General features: G+C 42.8%; 1 pseudogene; it reads left to right on the plus strand.

Moving 5' to 3' along the window:
- Window positions 1-4,807, plus strand: part of LOC144603459 (large ribosomal subunit protein eL43 pseudogene) — an 82,145-nt pseudogene extending 77,338 nt beyond the window's left edge.
- The last annotated feature ends 14,350 nt before the right edge of the window (window positions 4,808-19,157 follow it).

The following is a 19,157-nucleotide window of genomic DNA, read 5'->3' on the forward strand; positions in this document are numbered from 1 at the left end:
GTTCTCCCCGTGACCTGCGTGGGTTTTCTCCGAGATCTTCGGTTTCCTCCCACACTCCAATGACGTACAGGTATGTAGGTTAATTGACTGGGTAATATGTAAAAAATTGTCCCTAGTGTGTGTAGGATAGTGTTAATGTGCGGGGATCGCTGGGCGGCGCGGACTCGGTGGGCCGAAGGGCCTGTTTCCGAACTGTATCTCTAAATCTAAATCTAAATCTAAACAGATATTCGAGGATGATAATTTCATGCTCACTCCATTGGATCAAATTCAAAATATCAGAGGCCAACCAACGCCTGTGCAATAAATTCCAGAAAGATTTACTTTTAAGAGAGAATAGAATTAAAAACAAACCAAGGTTAAAAAAATGTTCTCATAATTTGTGCTCACAGTGGTCGAAAATGGGCTTACATTCATGAAATACTTGGGTCAAACAAACCTTACATTATAATCAGTCAACAGCTGCAGCCATAGACTGGCAATCTTGATATTTGGGTGGAAAATATCATGAAAGTGTTTAAGAGAATTAATGTCAATGTTTTGTTTTGCAGCAACCATTTCCTAAATTTAAAGATTTATTCATAAATATCTCAATACCTCAACAGGGAGGAGCAGAAGCAAACAAAGGACATGGTTTTATAACAGTCTTGTGATTTTCCGTGACAAAATGCCATTACTTCATTTTGATGCTATTGTGTTTAAAGAAAGACCAATAAACTTAAATACTCTAATTCAGTCACTAATGTAAAACATTTCCTTTTTATTATTCATCAGCTTTCACTTCTTTCAGCACATTTTTTGTCATATATCTGGAGTTAATAATTGATAAATATTTGACTAATTTCTAAGATTTCATCGAGAGGACGCAATCAATAGATTTCATTGATGATTCAATATTCAATGCCATAATGATGGTACTTAATCTGAGTAAAATATCCTCTAATAGTTTTGAATAATACGATAACATATGACCAGGTTAATTAGCAATTCTTGCTCATTTATCTTCACAATATACAGCCCAAGGAAAGTTCCATTCAGATTTGTACAATCGAAATTAATGTATCATTTCTAAGTTACTTTTTCAAAATTAGTTCCATGTACCTTGCTTAAAGATTCATTTAAGAAAAACACCAGTCTTTAACTAAAGCAACTTAAGAAACGGAACATTCCTTGAATATCTACATGTTAGCTTTAATTTGCTGCATGTTTAAAGTGGATATTATTAGCTGCTGATGAAAGATCAATTGTCACCAGAATTTGATTTCATGCCCCTTGCTGTTGGCTGATATTTCATCAAAATATTGGAATTCTAGATGTTTAAAGATTCATTTATTTTACCCTCGCCACAGTTAACACTGCATGGAAATGAGTAATCATTCACAGGAAAAAAACAGTTCATGACGTTTCCTAATTAGAGAAGGCAATTAGGCTGACATTTATAGTTTCCTTATATATTTAGCCCGGTTGGTGACAAAAGGCAGCAAATGGTATCTCCAGATAGGTCTGAGAACTCTGCATTGAACTCGCTTTGTGCTAATGTTGAAAAAGCAATGATTATGAATAAATGCGAAGAGTTTCGATTGCAGAAATATTTTTTTATATTGTTTGTAAACAATTATCAGAACAATTATTCTTTCTGATAGAAATGCTTCCAGATTGCCAGAAAACAACGTAAAGCGATGAGTTAGTACCAAAACCACTTATATGTTGTTTGGTTTGTTTCAAGACGAGCTTTTATGAACACAATGAACTGTAATCTGCAGGTCAATGATGGAGAAAGCAGCAATTATTGTTCATCACCTTGACCGCTGAGCAAAAACCTACTGAGCAGAGATTTGTTGTCGCCATCAACAGAATAGAGAGGCAGCCCCAGGTGAGATTTTTGCCTGACATGTTTAGGCAGTCCAGCCATGGTTCTGTTTAAAACTCTGAGACTGCCTCCAATGAAATGATGTCTCCATACCCTATTCCCTTCTTCAATCAGTACAGGTTGGCCCAAGGCATTGAGCACAATTAGCCCTCTTGATGTAGCCACCACAAGATATATGAATGTACTGCTTAGATGCACTTATTTTTAATGAAAGCTTGTTACTACTCTACCTTAATTTTATTTCCTTCCTGCTCAATTGGTTGCCAACTTTGTTGCCAGGGATCAAAAAGCATACTGACTTCTTTGATTCCCCGGGAAAGCCAAAGATCTTCTGGGTAGAAAAGACTATTCTTAAAGTCTCCGCGAATTAGCCGATTTATTGTAATAGTTTCTGTGCTTTGTGCATTGAGAATAATGATGTAATAGTCAGCATCACCATTATTATGGAGTAAATTGGACTGCCACTTCCAGTGCCTGATAGTGACAAAACTCTGCTCAATAGATTGGCGCTCAGCTGTCAGAGCGATGAACAATAATTGCTGCTTTTTCATTGTTGACTGAAAAATGCAGGCCATTGGGTTCATACTTGCACGAATAGAAACAAACCAAATGACATACAGCTTGCTTTTTATATGTGACAGTTCCTTGGAAGAGGAGGTACTACATCGAGAGAAATAAAAATGCATGGAAACAACCAAAGTGACTCAGGCAAGGAAATTCTGAAGGAGGAAACTAGGAAAAAACAATGTTGGTCACTCCTGTGCCAACAGAATTATAAATAAGATTGCCCTGTTACCATTGTGTACCTAAATGTCTTTCACCTACTGGTGGCTGCTCTGGAACATTAGATCGCATGGGGTCCAAGATCAGAGAAAGCTGAATGGATGGAAAACTGGCGTCATGGAAGGAAGCCGAGGGTGATGGTGGAAGGTTGTTTTTCGAACTGGAGGCCTGTGACTAGTGGTGTGCCTCAGGGTTCGATGCAGGGCCCAATTGCTGTTCGTCATCTATATCAATGATTTGGATGAGAACACACATGACATGATTAGCAAGTTTGCAGATGACACTAAAGTTGGTGGTATTGTAGATAGTGAAGATGGTTGTCAAAAATTGCAGTAGGATCTTGAACAGTTGGGTAGATGGGCTGAGGAATGGTTGATGGAATTTAATACAGAGAAAGTGAGGTGTTGCATTTTGGGAAGTCTAACATGGGCAGGACCTAGTCAGAGAATGGTAGGGCTCTGGGGAGTGTTGTAGAGCAGAGGGATCTAGCAATGCAGGTACTTAGTTCCTTGAAAGTGATGTCACAGGTAGATAGGGTGGTCAAAAATTCCTTTGGCACATTGGCCTTCATCAAGCAGTGTATTGTGTAGTTGGGAAGTCATGTTATAGTTATATAAGACATATAATCATGAGAAGAATAGTTCGGGTAAACGCACTGAATCTTTTACCCAGAGTAGGGGAATTGAGATCCAGAGGGCATATGTTTACGGTGAGGGGGGAAGATTTATTGGGAGCCTGACTGGTAACTTTTTTACACAAAGAGTAGTGGGTGTATGGAACAAGCTGCCGGAGGAGGTAGTTGAGACAGCTACTATCGCAACATTTAAGAAACATTTAGACAGATACTGTATATAGATAGGATAGGTTTTGAGGGATATGGGCCAAATTCAGGCAGGTGGGAATACTGTGGATAGGGCATGTTGGTCGGCGTGGGCAGGTTAGGCCGAAGGGCCTGTTTCCCAATGTATGACTGACTATGATTCTATGATGACAAGCAGAGTATTATTTCCAATTCTTTCATAACATGCCTGAACAATTATGAAACTGTTATCCATAATTCAGGTGTATGAAGGTGAAGATCTGGTATCAAAAAGACACAACAGTTGCAAAACCATTTGCTGCCTATCAGAGAAAAACCAGAGTGAGTTTGCAACAGGAATTGCCAAAACACAGCACCTGGCTTCGATTTCTCTGCACGAAAAATCAGTAAACTGAAAACGCCGCATATGTGCTTTGATTGCAAAGTAGTCGGCACCTCTTATTGAAGGACCTTCTTCACACAATTAACAGTGGGCCACTGAAAATGAAAGGCCTTGGGACATGTGGTAATGAGCAAGTTTTGAATGTAGAGTTCCAAGATGCAGATTCCACCAAAGTAGGCATGACACTCGATTTTAAAAATTGAGCCAACTCCATCTAATTTGTATCCTTATTGCCAACCCAATCAGAAAGAGGTCAACTTAAGAGCCAGGCCTATACTCTAAAGGTAGACACAAAATGCTGGAGTAACTCAGTGGGACAGGCAGCATCTCTCGAGAGAACGAATGGGTGACATTTTTGGGGTTGAGACCCTTCTTCAGGCATTCCCTCTCTCTCCACCCCTGCCCCATCCAAGTCACACCAGCTTCTCACTTTCACCCAACAAACAGTTAACAATGGCCAGTCTCTTTTATGATCGTTACTTTTTTCCATATCTTTCATTCATTGTTCTTTATCTCTTCCCACATCCGGCCCGCCACGAGATTCTATCCGGCCCACAGCAAGCACGTTCCATGCTGTGGGTTCTGTGATAGTGTGTGAACTTTTTTTTTAGCGGCCAAGATGAATGGTGGTTTATTGTTACGTGTGCAATGCACAGTGGAATTATTTTAGCGCAGATCACGACGGACACGATGAGTGGGGATTGTGGGCAAGTACGGCAACAGGTACGGAGCGTCGCTATGTAAAATGGTGAAGGAGATGGAGATCAGTCAGCACGCCAAGTATACCTGCTCCTTCTGTGGGAAGACCAAGATGAAGAAGCGAGCTGTTGGTATTTGGCATTGTGGATCCTGCATGAAGTCTGTGGCCGGAGGAGCCTGGGCCTACAACACCACCTCGGCTGTCACGGTGAAGTCTGCCATCCGTCGCCTCCGGGAGTTGACGGGTCAGTGAACACTGACTGGGAATCTCATGTGTACGTCATCAAAGTAGTAAATTAAAGTTTAACAAAATGGAAAAAAAAAGTAAAAAGGTAGGAGAGGGGTAATGCCTCCAGCGCTGGATGTACTGGAGCGGCTCCCGATCCAGGCGAGCCCCAGGCTGCTGCAGGGCCTCCTCCGTCGCCCTCGACTGGCTCCGCCCGTCGATCACCGTCCCTCTCCTTGCCCGGCGACTGTGTGTCCCGGGGGGAAACGCCTTCTGCAGCCGACCTTGCAGGTGCTGGAGGCGTTACCCCTCTCCTACTGACCCACTCATCTTGTCCCTCGTCACCAGCGGCTCCCTACTCCTCGGTTCTCCGGTCTTCGAAACGACCTCGGCAGTTTCCGAGCTTACATGTCCGGTCGGCTGTCAAGTTGAGGGTTTTTAATGCAGCTGCCGACTTAATAATAATTTTAAATTTTAAAGATTTCTTAGCGGGGTGCCCACCCATGAGTCACTACGATGGTGACACACATGGGTCACTCTGTCATTATATCATATGATATTTCTATACTGTCTGCAGGCCCACTGGTGGTCACTGTATTTTTTTGTTTTATAAATAATTGTATGCCTACGGTATTTATATATTCCAATATTTCAAGGTCTTTTTAAAAATTGATTATTATTTATTTGTTGCCATATAAACCTCATTAAATTTATAAAACTGCCATTTCTTTATTTTTTCCTAATATATAATGTGGCCCTCATGCTGATAAGTTTGGAGGCCCCTGCTCCACATCATCATCTATATTTCTCATCTCGACCCGAAACGTCACCCATTCCTTTACTCCTGAGATGCTGCCTGACCCGCAAAATGCTGGAGTAACTCAGTGGGATAAGCAGCATCTCTGGAGAGAAGGAATGGGTGACATTTCTTCAGTCTTGACCCGAAACGTCACCCATTCCTTCTCTCCAGAGATGTTGCCTGTCCCGCTGAGTTACTCCATCATTTTGTGTCTACCTTCCATTTAAACCAGCATCTGCAGTTCCTTCCTACACTCTAAACCTCTTTCAGAGAACATATTTACACCTCTAATATGATTTAATTGCCTGATGTCTGCCATTAAAATATGCAAGGTATTTTGGAAGATATATGGAAGATAGTACAGGTGTCAGGGGTTACGGGGAGAAGGCAGGAGAATGGGGTTAGGAGGGAGAGATAGATCAGCCATGGTTGAATGGTGGAGTAGACGATGGGCCGAATGGCCTAATTCTGCTCTATTACTTATGACTATGACCTTGTGACCTAAGATTTTATAGAGGCAATTATCACCTGATAGATCAGCCATGGTTGAATGGTGGAGTAGACGATGGGCCGAATGGCCTAATTCTGCTCTATTACTTATGCCTATGACCTTGTGACCTAAGATTTTATAGAGGCAATTATCACCTAGCTTGCACATTCTACTGGAGAAATGTTTCCACAATGCATTTATGGCTGAAAATCCACTGAGGTGTCCAAGTGGAGTGGAGTGGAACATGGAGCGAAATACACCTTAATTGTAAAGTAATTGGCAGTTATGGACTGACCATAAAGTCCCAATTGCCAATTACACTGGTGTCAAATTTATTTAATTGCTGGAGGGATTTCAAGTGAACCTGAAGGAATATTAACTTCAAGTTAATACTGAAACTATGAAGAGAACCTCTGAAACACCTTCAGCAGACTCTCTGGGACCAACATTCAAACATCATTTCATCGCATGATTTTTTGGGGGGCCTTCACCTTAGAACAATGCCTGCTCATTATATATGATTGATATATATCTGTGGTGCTCTAGGGGCTAGTGGAATCAAGGGATATGGGGAGAAGACAGGCACAGGTTACTGATTGTAGATGATCAGCCATGATCACAATGAATGGCGGTGCTGGCTCGAAGGGCCAAATGGCCTCCTCCTGCACCTATTTTCTATGTTTCTATGTTTCTATATATCTTTCTATATACTATATATCTACATATCTATACTAATATATATATATATAATATTATCATATCATATCATATCATATATATACAGTCGGAAACAGGCCTTTTCGGCCCTCCAAGTCCGTGCCGCCCAGCGATCCCCGTACATTAACACTATCCTACACCCACTAGGGACAATTTTTACATTAACCCAGCCAATTAACCTACATACCTGTACGTCTTTGGAGTGTGGGAGGAAACCGAAAATCTCGGAGAAAACCCAAGCAGGTCACGGGGAGAACGTACAAACTCCTTACAGTACAGCACCCGTAGTCAGGATCGAACCTGAGTCTCCGGCGCTGCATTCGCTGTAAAGCAGCAACTCTACCGCTGCGCTACCGTGCCGCCCGTTGATATATATGACTGATATCGAGAAAGGTATGATCAGTCCTGCATATACACTGAGGAGCTCCTCTGCTTGAAGAAATGGAGAAAGGGAGTACAAGCATAGTGATGTTGGAAGCTACAAGGGAGGAGCATGAAGAGACCAATGGGTTTCACATTCCCCTTCTGGTGTGCATTGTCAGGGAGGTGGGGACTCTTGCACTCCGTATTTTCAAATTTCGTAAAATACTAGTTGTGCCAGCTAACAATATCCACGCCCCTCGCGAGAGTTGGAGTAAGGACCAAGCCCATTCTGCTCAGGAGAGATTGCAACAGAACAACCATTGAGTGAAGAATGTGCAGATTTCTGCTTCAACATGTCCAGCCCAGTACTTTGTTCCCTTTCACTCACACCAATGAGTGAAAGGGAACAAAGGCAAGCAATAAACATAAACCTGTGACCGCCAAGTTTAGTTTTGCAACACACATTTTTATGAGAATCAAATTTGTTGAACCATTTTCAATATGGCATCCAATGTACATACATGTGCTTTGCAGGAACACGGTGGGATAAGGCAGAGGGTGGGATGTTTCTCGAGGCTGGGCAAGGAAGCTCACTGAACACTGGGTAAAACTGGGCAATACCAATCTCAAGCTAAAAGTGAACTAAAGTGAACCTATGCCTGGATACTACAGAGTAACCATCACACAGGATGGGAATTTATCATTGTACATACATGGCAAAAAATGGAACTGCGCATGACTTGTGTGGCACACAGTATGTCAGAACACAATGTAGCAAAAACCATTTACTTCATCCTAAGTACTCGTAGTGCATACAGAGTAGAGGCAACAGGGAGAAAACATAGAACGGTACACCACAGGAATGGCCCCTTTGGCCCACAATGTTTGTGCCAAAGATGATGCCAAGCTAAATTGATCTCATCGGCCCGTACGTGATCCATATCCCTTTATTCCTTCCACTTCCATGTGCCTATCTAAAAATGTCTTAAACGCCACTATCGTATCTGTCTCGGCCATTACCCCTGGCAATGTGTTCCAAGCCCCCACCACTCTCTGTGTAAAAAAACTTGCCCCTCACATCTCCATTAAACTTTCCCCCTCTCACCTGATAGCAATGACCTATAGTGTTGGACATTTCCACCCTGGGAAAGGGATTCCGACTGCCCTATCTATGAAAAGTAAACAAAGACCAGTTTGAAAATAATGTCTGCTTTGGATCAGAGAGCATCTTCCCTAGGACAATTATCTGTCAAGTTAGCCACGTTCTGAAGGTGAACATAGAAACATAGAAACATAGAAAATAGGTGCAGGAGTAGGCCATTCGGCCCTTCGAGCCTGCACATCTGGAAATCCTGCCATCCTAGGGATCAATCTGGTGAACCTTCTCTGTACTCCCTCTAAGGCTAGAATGTCTTTCCTCAGATTAGGAGACCAAAACTGTACACAATGCTCCAGGTGCAGTCTCACCAAGGCCCTGTACAACTGCAGCAGAACCTCCTATACTCAAATCCTCTTGCTATGTATGCTAACATACCATTCGCTTTCTTCACTGCCTGCTGCCTGCTGCACCCCGACTGTGTGAATTCTTTGCTTCTACAGATTGGTTGCTGTGAGCAGGGTGGATCATCATTGCTCTGTGATTAAAGAGTGTGGCATCCACAGATAGAAACATGGAAACATAGAAAATAGGTGCAGGAGGAGGCCATTCGGGCCTTCGAGCCAGCACTGCCATTCATTGTGATCATGGCTGATCGTCCACAATCAATAACCCGTGCCTGCCTTCTCCCCATATCCCTTGATTCCACTAGCCCCTAGATTAAAAAGTAGAACTTATAGGAGAGGAAACCAGGAGACTGGAAAGAGAAAACGGAGGAGCACAGCTAGTATAACTGAAACTCAACAGGTTTGCTGCACTTATTCCTCTCCGAGGAGAATTGGGACACTGTACCGAGGGACAGAGAGAACCATTAGGTCCGCAATCAAAGGAAATCCCGTAGGGGGTAGCAGGAATCCACTGGGAGATTCCAGAGAGGCCGGTGGGTCCAGATTGACACAGATAATGGAACATTCCACTTTCCTACAGCCTGCCAGAAACATCCAGTGTAGACAATACACCTATATCGTGGACCTCAAGCCACTAGACGTTGCCTTCTCTGAACAATAGAGAATTCAACACTTATTCAGCAGAAGGAAGGAGCAGCCTGAACCCATATCTGTAACTGGAACCTCTGGCGTCCATCTGCATCGATGACCGGGTGATGGACAACGCCAAAACCATTGGACAGAGTAGTAGTGGCAAGGTCACATAAACCGAGTGCTCAGTTAATTCATGCTCCTCAGAGCAACCTCCTTAGCCTATAATGAGCCCTCACCAATCTGGTAACCTGTAGAAAGAGTGATTGATAAACTGACATTGATAAACTGGCTGATCTGGCACTCTGGTGTCAGGACAATAGCAATTGACTTGAATGTCAAAAAAACTAAGGAGCTGATTGTGGACTTTAGAAGGGCTCAACATCCAAGGACGTACACGCCACTGGAGATAAATGGGTCTACTGTGTATGTGCATGTGACAAATAAACTTGACTTGACTTGACTTGACTTGTCTTGACGTGAGATCCTGCAGGTCTTTTTGACACCGAGACAGGATGGCTGGAGTCCATCCTGGAGTCAGAGCACTCTGAGCTTCATAATGGCAACAAGCTTCCTTTGCAAGAGTAAGACGTTGGGTAGCTTCTGCCTTCCTTCAGCAGGACATTGGACGGACACTGAGATATCATTGATTATGCTTACATCCACACCTCTGCGAAAGATATCTGCCAGCACTTCCAAAAGAAAAAAATATGCTCCAATTTAATAAAAGGAAACGCTTGTGTAAGGCTGGTGCTGAGTGCTTCTGGCCTGTGTTCATTAACTCTGCACACTGGGCTTACAGCTGGCCTGCCAATATGGTAGCATTTCACACACAAAAATCTAGAGTAACTCAGTGGGTCAGACAGCATCTCTGGAGAAAAGGGATAGGTGACGTTTGGGATCCAGACCCTTCTTCAGGCATTTTTTATTTTCCATTTTCTAAGGTTGCACCATCAAAGCTCTCATCTGATTCTTCTGCAGCAAATCTCAAGCAGACTTTCACACTCCAAGGGGCCATTACTTACATAATCCTTTCCTTCTACCCTGGCATCAATCCACATATGCCCAGTGTTTCACCACCTGTTACATCCACCTTGAAATTTAACCTGTTATTTGCAATGTCATTATCTGAACTAGCAACTGAGAGCGTTAAATCTCTGCATCTGCGACTTCTTCTTGAGTGAGTCTGCATCTTTATCTTCTAGTTCTCCTACCACCACTCTGCCTGGTCCTTGGTTGTCCAGAAGAATAAACTACAATGGAGGGCATGCTGTGAGAGGAGGTGAAAAGGAGGATGGAGATTGAAAAATTGAGTGGAGCTTGTGCATATCTTTCTTCAACTCAGAAATAAGAGGAGATGATAGAAGGAGGAGGAACTGGGAAGTGAGAAGGCGAAGTAGGTATTAAGGTTATGTGGTTTCGTTCCCACTGTTGCTAATAATGTCAGCAATGGCAGAGCATTCAGGCACAACAGTACCCCTCAGGTTAGCTGTTCTTGCCTGTGCTGATGCATCCCCTGCTGCTGTGTGTGGTTTGTATTTGAATGTCGTGACTCTCACGACTGAATCATCTGAGACACCTATAAGCAGCAGTAGTAAACGCTTAAAATTGTGGTCAAACATATAAATGCAAGGCTTATCCTGATTGAAGGAGATTGTTGGAGGTTCGGTAAATGGTGGTATATAGCCATTCCTTAAAGTCTCATAGGTAGAAATGAGTTTTAGAACATCAGCAACAACCATAATTAAAAATCCAGGCTGACTTTCAGTGATGGCAATCTAATTAGACTATGCGTCTAGAATCTCCAGAAGATTGCATTCAGATCCTCAGGATCTGAGTCCAAACATTGACCACCACAGCTACCTCCAACCACTGTTGCTGACTTGTACCTTAAGAACCTCCTGCCATTTCCTCCCCCACCCTCAACGCCGTGAATGAGAGATTCCTTCCCTGTGTTCACCTCCTCCACCAAACCAATGTTCAAAAAATGATGGAAGCCATTGTCTCTCATGTTGACCCATTCTCCAAAGTCTAAGTTGGAATGAGTTGGGACGGGAACAAATAGACGTCGGCTGCCGAGAACGGCTAAGTGCAGCAGAAGCTCGGAAGCCTCGAAGTGGAGGAAGGAGCCGCTGGCAGCGAGAGATGCGAGGAGCGGGCGGGGAGCAGAGGGTTGCCCCCAGAGGTAGCAGTGTTACCTCCAGCGCCTACGTGGTTGGCTGCAGGAGGCGCTGAGACATAGAGTTTAGGTCACTAGGTTAATTCCCGGAATGGCGGGACTATCAAATGTTGAAAGACTGGAGCGACTAGGCTTGTATACACTGGAATTTAGAAGGATGAGATCTTATCGAAACGTATAAGATTATTAAGGGGTTGGACACGTTAGAGGCAGGAAACATGTTCCTAATGTTGGGGGAGTCCAGAACAAGGGGCCACAGTTAAGAATAAGGGGTAGGCCATTTAGAACTGAGATGAGGAAAAACTTTTTCAGTCAGAGAGTTGTTAATCTGTGGAATTCTCTGCCTCAAAATGCATTCTCTGCCAATTCTCTGAATGCATTAAAGAGAGAGCTGGATAGAGCTCTTAAGGATAGCGGAGTCAGGGGGTATGGGGAGAAGGCAGGAACGGGGTACTGATTGAGAATGATCAGCCATGATCACATTGAATGGCGGTGCTGGCTCGAAGGGCCGAATGGCCTCCTCCTGCACCTATTGTCTGTTGTCTATAGAGGCGGTCGGCAGAGGAGATGGACGCCGGGTCACGGGCCTGCAGGTTTCCTGGATTGGGAGCACTCCAGGTTGACGTGGAACTGTTTGTGTTTCCTGTTTTCTTTAGTTTAAACAGCACCCAAACTGGGGCGACTGTGCAGCTGTGGTTGTGCAAAAGAATTTCACCGTGACGTGCATCAGGTACGTGACAATAAAGATCCTTCGAACCACTGAACCATTGAGTTTCTGAACACTGACTACAGCCAGAGTAAGAGTTGGAGGCTGGCTTTAAGTAGCACAATCTACCCTCATGATACATTGGTTCATCATGATTCTGGTCCCTTTGCCACAACACTCAGCAAGTGACAAGTCCAGTTGGTGCTGACGCCACACAGCAAACTCACGATTAAACAGAAGGCATGACAGTGACTGCTATCAATACTGCAGCAAATGACCGTGGGTAATTGGACATCATTGCACCTGCGGCCTTCTATTGGGAAGCTTTCCAACCTCACTGTCAGTATTTTATCGGCATGTCACCAATTTTGAGCCTCTTTTGGCCGAAATAACTCACAGATAACTCACAGTGATCAAAATGTGGATTGTTTTTCCATGCATCGAGTTTTTGCAGGTCAAAGAAACCTTAGGAGGCACCGGAGATCTTGTTTTTTCATCTTGTAGCTTGTCTTGTGGTGCCTTGATCTGGCAAGAGTCATTAAACACTATGTAATTAATGGTCGCCCCGCATAAATGGAAGGCTTGTAGATAAAATGATTCACAATTTTTGCAAGCAACAAAAGATTAGAGAAGCGGATTGAATATAAATTGCCTCGAGCCGGGAGTTTTCCCCAAACAATGATGAAATATGAGTTCCAGATTAAAATTGACACGAGCCTCTGCTCCAGCTCCCAAGAGCTTCACCTTTCATTGAATCGGGAGCACTGGCATTGAGAAGAAAGAGCTTGCCTCCCTCAGCGGTCCGCTGTTGCGGTTGATGAAGGAACGTGAGCACAATGATGTTCTGAACCCTTCAGAGCCAGACCTCTGATGCGGTGCAGTATAAACACAGCTGTCCATGGATCTGACATGGTGTGAAGTGTATCAAGATACTGTGAGGAGATTCTATTTCACTTTCGCAAAGTTAGCTTTCGTTAACTGCACCATCCAACAAACACCATATCAACTGACATTAGAAACCCCTCAGCTTAGATAAGGGACAAAGGGGCTCACGTTGTCGACCTCCCCGTGGTGAGCCATGTCAACTGACCTCAGTCAGGCGAACGACAACAAACAGAGACAATAGACAATAGACAATAGGTGTAGGAGTAGGCCATTCGGCCCTTCGAGCCAGCACCGCCATTCATTGCGATCATGGCTGATCATTCTCAATCAGTACCCCGTTCCTGCCTTCTCCCCATACCCCCTGACTCCGCTTTCCTTAAGAGCTCTATCTAGCTCTCTCTTGAATGCATTCAGGGACTTGGCCTCCACTGCCTTCTGAGGCAGAGAATTCCACAGATTTACAACTCTCTGACTGAAAAGGTTTTTCCTCATCTCCGTTCTAAATGGCCTACCCCCTTATTCTTGAGCTGTGGCCCCTGGTTCTGGACCCCCCACCCCCCCAACATTGGGAACATGTTTCCTGCCTCTAACCCCTTAATAATAGACAGCAGAAGCAGAAGCAGCTTCATAACTTCTGCTGCCTCAAACGCAAGAAGAAGAACGGGCAAAGTATAACTTAAATATATATGTGAGCATTATTTGCTTTCATTTGTGCTATCGAAAGGCAACAGATATTTCCAGATCTGGGAATATTTTAAAAGCATGCCATGTGTGGCAGTTCATCTAGATAAAAATGAAAACCTTCTGACAAATGTTTTTTGCGTTATGTGCGCAAGACTCCAAAAGCAAACAAGTGTTTGGTGTTAGACACAAAATCCTGGAGTATCTCAGCGGGACAGGCAGCATCTCTGGATAGAAGGAATGGGTGATGTTTCGGGTCTAATAGTGTTTCTCTGCTGAGTGACTCCAGCATTTTGTGTCTATCTTCGGTGTAAACCAGCATCTGCAGTTCCCCCCTACACAAGAGTTTCGAGTTCCCAAGCCATGCTTGTGATATCACTAAAAATTCTGTCGTGTCATAATGGCAAATGAATACCGATTCACATCAAAGGAATCTATTGAAATTACATTTTCCTTTGTTATTTTCTTTTAATTTATTCATCCAACTCCTTCTCACATGTTATGATTAACTCAGTTTAAATAGCCAATGCACACAATATATTTTGTACTCTAGTATATTAGTCCATTGGGTGAGAACCCTTTGACTGAGCATCCAACAATAACATTTCTTGGAAAACCTTTACTGTAAATGTTATTGAAATATATCCATGGTGGTTAGGCATGAGTTCTCGTCAATAACACCATTCTTTAAGAAATGTGCTGAAGGAGGAAAAAACAAAATATTTACGGTTTTACTGGAAATTTGAAGTAAAACAGAAAATGCCAAAAATACTCAGAACATCAGACAGAACCTGTGGGGAGAGAAAAGAAGAGTTAATATTACAGGTCAAAATGCTTCATGTTAGAAACTAGTGGTTATTGATCCAGGATGTGGCTATAAGAAACTAATGACAGAGAGTAATCCATTTTGAATACAAACCTCTTGGAGATAGAAATTGGAATTAAAGGTAGAAAAGGAAACAAGATTTGGTCTGGCCTTCTATTGACTCTATCAATCGCGGCATTTATTAGAGCATTTCTATGGTTTAAGGATCGAATTTTCAGTGAACCTACAACCCACAACCTAATCAACAGAGAAGATTACTTGCAATTTGAAGAGATTGCAGGTACTGTCTTTGACAACTGCACATTTCTGACCAGATAACACATGTGTATACGCACAGTGCACTTACAGAGTTGAATAAACCAGTTCAGATTCAGATTCAGATTCACTTATTGGCACATGCACTAGAGTGTAATGAAATTCCTTGTTCACTTGAAGGTCAAAGAATAAACTATATACCTACATTAAATATAAATGTAAAACATATATACAATGACAAGTACAAAACAGCAGAGTGGTGCAAGATTGTAGTGCAGTCTGAGTAGTGCAAAACATATTAAAGTATATATTCTAACAGCTCACTATGTCTAATAGTGTTTCTGTGCATGTTCTGCATTGCTCAGGTCCAAAGGACCACATGCCACACACATATATACATCACAGATCGACATTGAGAGGATCAACAAAAAAGGTGTAAGCAAACTAAGATAAGTATGGCAAAATGAACGCAACGTGATGGAGTAACACAGCAGGTCAGGCAGCAACCTTGGAGAACAAGGATGCGGGTTGTTTTTTTGGGTTGAGACCCTTCTACTTAAGTGCTCCAGGGATGCTTCCTGATCCATCGAGTTACTCCTGCGCTTTGTGTCATTTTGTGTATTAACCAACATCTGCAGTTCTTTGTTTCTGTAAGATAAGTATGAGTGATTCATTGGCGAGCTGTTTTTAGAACTTCATGGATATTTATTTTAAAGATAGACGCAGAAGGCTGGAGTAGCTCAGCGGGACAGGCTGGGGAGATTTTAACATTGGCCTTCTGCCAGGTTTGTTGTGGGTGGGCAGACATAACCTGGCTATATTGGAAGTCTTGGTGCAGGCAATCAGAAGTAACATAGAACACTTGGAAATTATATACCATAGCCAATAAGAGAAATAGAAGGTGATGAGGAATATGTACCTACACAAAACAACGCTCCACAGAAGCAATGAAAGCCATCTTTTGAATTGTAAAAAGTTCTTACATGTAACAATAAGTAACAATTTTTAACACGAAAAGCAAAAAAATGAAATGTTTAGCAAAGCAGCACAGGATTGTGAGGGTGATTTCAATCCTAAACCATCCAAGATTGTGCACTGCTACAAACTGGGACAAAGAATCAAAAGGCAGGTAAGACATTCGGTAGGAATTTGTCTCAGTAAATGGGCCTATATCATCAATACAACCGTGAAACCTTCCTAAAATGTACACACAGGACAACTTTGTTTTGTGGTTTAATTGATGATTGAATTCAGTCAAAGTAATTTTGAATTTGTCCTGGTGTACAGAATCACCATTTCTATGGAAATACATTGACCAGCTACTTTCCAGCAACCATTTCGTTCTTAAACCAACCTGCACAACCTTAATGTGTAGGAAGGAATTGCAGATGCTGGTTTAAACTGAAGATAGACACAAGATGCTGAACTCAATGGGACAGGCAGCATCTCTGGAGAGAAGGAATGGGTGATGTTTCGGGTCAAGACTGAAGAAATGTCACCCATTCCTTCTCTCCAGAGATGCTGCTTATCCCACTGAGTTACTCCAGCATTTTGCGGGTCAGGTAGCATCTCGGGAGAGAAGGAATGGGTGACTTTTCTGGTCGAGACCCTTCTTCAGCCTGAAGAAGGGTCTCGACCCGAAACATCACCCATCCCTTCTCTCCTGAGATGCTGCCTGACCCGCTGAGTTACACCAGCATTTTGTGTCTACTTTCGATTTAAACCAGCATCTGCAGTTATTTTCCTATATTCCAGCATTTTGGTGTCTGTCTGCACAACCCCAATCCTCTCTCAGCAACGGAACACTGCAGGCCACCCTTGGCATGGCCATGAACCTGCTTTCTTATAGTTTTGCACTAATGTCTTGGTTTTACACAATCTTTTTTTCACTGTCTCATATGTTATGTATAGTTAATGATTTTGTGTGTTGTCTTCATCTATGTGCCTGAGTTGCTTGATCTACAAGCAAGATCTTCATTGTATTTGTACTTCACCATACTTGTGCACATGACAGTGCACGACTTGATGTGACAATGTTGTTCAATGCAAATATGCGTGAAGTTTGTAGTCATAAAGCAATCATAAAGGCTAAAGTTTCAAAATAGAAACCAAGGCAAGTGGATGAGGCATGAGTAGATTGCACTCCAGATGAAATGCACGGTGGCATGGTGGCGCAGCGGTAGAGTTGTTACCTTACAGCGAATGCAGCGCCGGAGACTCAGGTTCGATCCTGACTACAGGCGCCGTCTGTACGGAGTATGTACGTTCTCCCCGTGACCTGCGTGGGTTTTCTCCGAGATCTTCGGTTTCCTCCCACACTCCAAAGACGTACAGGTATGTAGGTTAATTGACTGGGTAAATGTAAAAATTGTCCCTAGTGTGTGTAGGATAGTGTTAATGTGCGGGGATCGCTGGACGGCGTGGACTCGGTGGGCCGAGGGGCCTGTTTCCGCGCTGTATCTCTAAAAAAAAATTTAAAATTACACTAATCGACCAACATTGAAGAATAAGGATGGATTCAGAAACTTGAAGCCAGACCTGAAATATGTTCCGTATCATTGCTTCAAATTCACACTTAGATGTACTGTTGATAAATAAATTAGAAATATCCAAAAATGCCTAGTTGTGTGGTACAAATGCCCCAGGTGTAACAAAAGCCAGTGTATCTCGATTTAAAATAGCAAGATGTGATAACTGTTTAAAAAAAACCACACCTCCTCAATATCCAAGTTTAAAGCTAAGAATTATTAATTATAGATGAACACAATTCTAAGAATGTACTTTCTTCACAAAGCTGAATGTTGCCATCAAGAGGCATACACAGAGTGTCGGCACAGTGCCGAACCCAACGTGACCAATGCAAAATTGGTTTAATTACCATTTATACCAGCAGTGGCTGGTGTAGAAACAGAATGATTTCAAGACAGATGTATGGTTAAACGATCATCGGCAAAACATCAGTCTGCTCAGTTAAGACCAAGGATTCATAAATAGATTATTTCATCAAGGACAACTGAAGGAGAGTGAACATGGAAGCATATTCAGACAAAATATTGAATATTGTGCACCAACTGAGTGGTCACAATTGTTAATGAAATGTACTGCCAATGGTTGAAGTTAATTACACTAATTAACCAACGTTGAGGGACAAATTTGGCTCAGTAAATTGATGCTCGCCCAGAGAGAGATGTTCTCCATCATTACTTCAAACTCACACTTGGATGTATTGTTAATAAAGTACTTAGAGATATTCAAAAATACCTAGGGGTGTTGTACAGGTTATAATGCTCATACATTAATCAAAATAGTTAGAAATCAATCCATTGTAGGTCTCAAACTGTCTCAGACGCATTGAAGGACCACGTGATGAAAGGGCTCGGTAAGTTAGAACAATACAGAGTTGGAGTAACACAAACCAGGGTGACTGGGCAATATCAATTGTAACAGTTCCCCTAAAGTGGATGAAACTGCTTGACTTGCTGATTACCAGGTGAAGCTTGGGGCAGCACTGTGGTGCAGCTGGTAGAGTTCCTGTCTTACACCTCCAGTGATGGGGATACAATCCCGACTTTGGGTTCTGAGCGGAGTTTGCATCCGTAAATAATTTGCATGTGTGAATCCCTGGTAACTTTCCCAAAAGAGGAAAGCAGGGTGATGGATGCATTTATGTGGCATAAGTACATGGCACATGTGCATTGCAGTCAGTGACTTGAATTGCACAGTTGCCCACGCTCCGGCTGCTCTCTATGTCTCTTATGTTTCTCCATTTTACTCTGTGTTGCTCAGATTAGAAGTGCACACTGGCATAAACATAACAACGACTTCACGAAACATACTAAACAGTTGAGTGAATGTAGCTATGTTAAAATCTGATTGCAACTTTGCAACACGCTTGTGTATTTGACCACATCAAGTCAAGTCAAGAAATGAAAGTGGCAATGCCTGCGGATTGTGCAAAAAAGGAATTACAGTTACAGCATATAAATTAAAGTTAATACAGGAAAAGACAAAATTTAGTCCCTGGAGTTATAATAGTTAACAGTCCTGATGGCTTGTGGGAAGAAATTCCGTCTCATCCTCTCCGTTTTCACAGCGTGACAGCGGGGGTGTTTGCCTGACCGTAGCAGCTGGAACATTCCGTTGCTGGGGTGGCAGGGGTCCCTCATAATCTTGCTTGCTCTCGATCTATAAACAAGCTACTTACTGCTGAATAAAGGGCACCATGGGATGGAGCTCCGTGTGCTGTCCATTGCTGTTGTTTCGCTGTTTTGGCAGATACAAAGTGAAGTCAGTATCGCAGCTCAGGAAATGTGAGTTCTGTACCTGCAGTGATGTCAACTGCA

This window comes from Rhinoraja longicauda, chromosome 20 (assembly GCF_053455715.1).
Source record: "Rhinoraja longicauda isolate Sanriku21f chromosome 20, sRhiLon1.1, whole genome shotgun sequence".
NCBI classification, from domain to species: domain Eukaryota; kingdom Metazoa; phylum Chordata; class Chondrichthyes; order Rajiformes; family Arhynchobatidae; genus Rhinoraja; species Rhinoraja longicauda.